This window comes from Triticum dicoccoides, chromosome 7B (assembly GCF_002162155.2).
Source record: "Triticum dicoccoides isolate Atlit2015 ecotype Zavitan chromosome 7B, WEW_v2.0, whole genome shotgun sequence".
Lineage (NCBI taxonomy): Eukaryota > Viridiplantae > Streptophyta > Magnoliopsida > Poales > Poaceae > Triticum > Triticum dicoccoides.
The window spans coordinates 704,662,637-704,665,532 of record NC_041393.1 but is presented as its reverse complement, the minus strand read 5'-3'; positions in this window follow the sequence as shown (position 1 = coordinate 704,665,532).

Below are 2,896 nucleotides of genomic sequence, written 5' to 3'. Positions count from 1 at the left end.
TTACAACTAATATGTTAGTTGTGAGATGATATATTACGGAACGAGTAAAGAGACTTGCCGTTAACGAGATTGAACTAGGTATTGGATACCGACGATCGAATCTCGGGCAAGTAACATACCGATGACAAAGGGAACAACGTATGTTGTTATGCGGTCTGACCGATAAAGATCTTCGTAGAATATGTAGGAGCCAATATGGGCATCCAGGTCCCGCTATTGGTTATTGACCAGAGACATGTCTCGGTCATGTCTACATTGTTCTCGAACCCGTAGGGTCCGCACGCTTAAGGTTACGATGACAGTTATATTATGAGTTTATGCATTTTGATGTACCGAAGGTTGTTCGGAGTCCCGGATGTGATCACGGACATGACGAGGAGTCTCGAAATGGTCGAGACGTAAAGATTGATATATTGGAAGCCTATGTTTGGACATCGGAAGTGTTCCGGGTAAAATCGGGATTTTACCGGGTTACCGGGAGGTTACCGGAACCCCCCGGGAGCCATATGGGCCATCATGGGCCTTAGTGGAAAGGAGAAAGGGGCAGCCCAAGGTGGCTGCGCCTCTTTCCCCTCCCCTAGTCCTATTAGGACTAGGAGAAGGTGGCCGGCCCCCCTCTCTCCCTTCCCCTCCGAGGAATCCTAGTTGGACTAGGATTGGGGGGAGGAATCCTACTCCCAGAGGGAGTAGGACTCTCCTGCGCCTCCCTCTTTGGCCGGCCAGCCTCCCCTCCTCTCCTCCTTTATATACGGAGGCAGGGGCACCTCTAAACACACAAGTTGACACAAGTTGATCCACGTGATCGATTCCTTAGCCGTGTGCGGTGCCCCCTGCCACCATATTCCTCGATAATATTGTAGCGGAGTTTAGGTGAAGCCCTGCTGCTGTAGTTCATCAAGATCATCACCACGCCGTCGTGCTGACGAAACTCTTCCCCGACACTTTGCTGGATCGGAGTCCGGGGATCGTCATCGAGCTGAACGTGTGCTCGAACTCGGAGGTGCCGTAGTTTCGGTGCTTGATCGGTTGGATCGTGAAGACGTACGACTACTTCCTCTACGTCGTGTCATTGCTTCCGCAGTCGGTCTGCGTTGGGTACGTAGACAACACTCTCCTCTCGTTGCTATGCATCACATGATCCTGTGTGCGCGTAGGAAATTTTTTGAAATTACTACGAAACCCAACAATGGCTTCTCTCTGGAACACTCCGGAGAGACAACACATAAGGAAATTTACATCATAATCACCAAAGAATCCAGCTGCTGTCGTCGCTGAAGCGTTCACCGGAGGAGAGCACAAGCCTCCAACTTGCGAAGATCTAAGATAGCACTATAGCAACCAAGTTGCATTATGAGCCTTTGAACAAAGGCCGCCACAAGTGGTGACATAGATGTCCATGTGGGTCATCCATTGCAGAGATACTCCACACATCTTGGATTGCGGTCTTGAAGATCTCGAGTGGCAACACCACCTATAACTCCGGAACCGGCAACCATCTTCCATCTCCAAATCTCCCTGTGGACCATCCCTTGAACAAGACCGGCTACAGCATCGGCCAATGCCAAGACACAAACTTCTGTATCCACGACGACACAGGAGGCACAATGCAGACAAAGCCGAAGAAACAAGAACCTGCGCAAGATCTCCATTGCCGTCTCAAGGAACTTGCTCGAACACCTCAATGCCGTTGAAGAACGATGTTGAGATGGTGGCCTGGAAAACTTTATTCGCGGTGGTGACATTGGCACCGACCGAGCACAGTCACCTAACATACCTATCCTATTCCTATACCTATCTATAGACCGGACAAAAGGAACCAGGCTCCCCCACCCTCCCGCTAACGCCGGACCGACGAGCGGAGGGATAGGGAGACGACAGACTCGCCGGCAAGAAAAGCAGCAATTGCTCGCCCGCTGAATCGTCTCTCCTGGGCGGTTGAGAAGGAAGCGACAGAGCAGGTGCAAGTGCTACACGTGCAGGGAGGTGGTACTACTCCCTCCGTTCCTTTATGTAAGGTGTATTTCTGGGGGCACGGTGACCAAGGCAAGGAACTGAGAAGGATTTTGGATGAAAATACTCTTAACTAATTAGGTAGTTAGTAGCTTAATTAGCCGCAACTAGATAACCTTGTGAAAGTTTCTTAGTTCAAATATTCCAAAAATATCCTTTTAATAGAAATACGATTTTAACTAGAGTTTGGGGTTTAACCCAAATTAAGTCATTTTTAACATTAAAAAATAGGGATGGTTCATTTAATAAATATGAGGCTCTATTCAAATTTTCTTGGGCTTGAGAAGGGCATTTTGGACAATTGGCAACATTTTGTTTAGCCCTTTAGGAAAAAACTTGAGGGTTGGTTAGATCCTCTAAAATATGATGCCCATGAAGTAATTATAATGCACAGATCAATTCCGAAGAAACGTGCTAATTGTAAGGTGTTCCAGCACTGAGCTACGCAGATTATTTAGAACGACTGGTTGTTCATGAGAGAATATTTACTAAGTGGATAGCCCAAGGGTGTCGTGAACAGCGACCCGAACTATGTAGAGAATATGCAAAGAAGGAGGAAATGATCACACGAGAGAAACTATAAATTTTGAACTGTTGGGGTGTAATACTAGGCTTCATAGTTATTTCTAGATTACTTGTGGACACGTTGAGATTCTTGCAGTACAGCTCAAGGGGAGAAGGGCGGAGTCGTAGTGGTGGGTGAGGGGGCAACGAGGATATAGAGACGTAGGAGCACGAGCAGGGGAGGCCGTGGGCCGATGGACATGCGGTAAGCAGTGGAACAATGAGTCACGTGGAGGGGCTGGTCCACGAACAACCAGACCAGGGATGTGTGGGGCAATGGTAGGTTAGGTTGCGATAAATGAGGCAAGATGGGGCACCACGC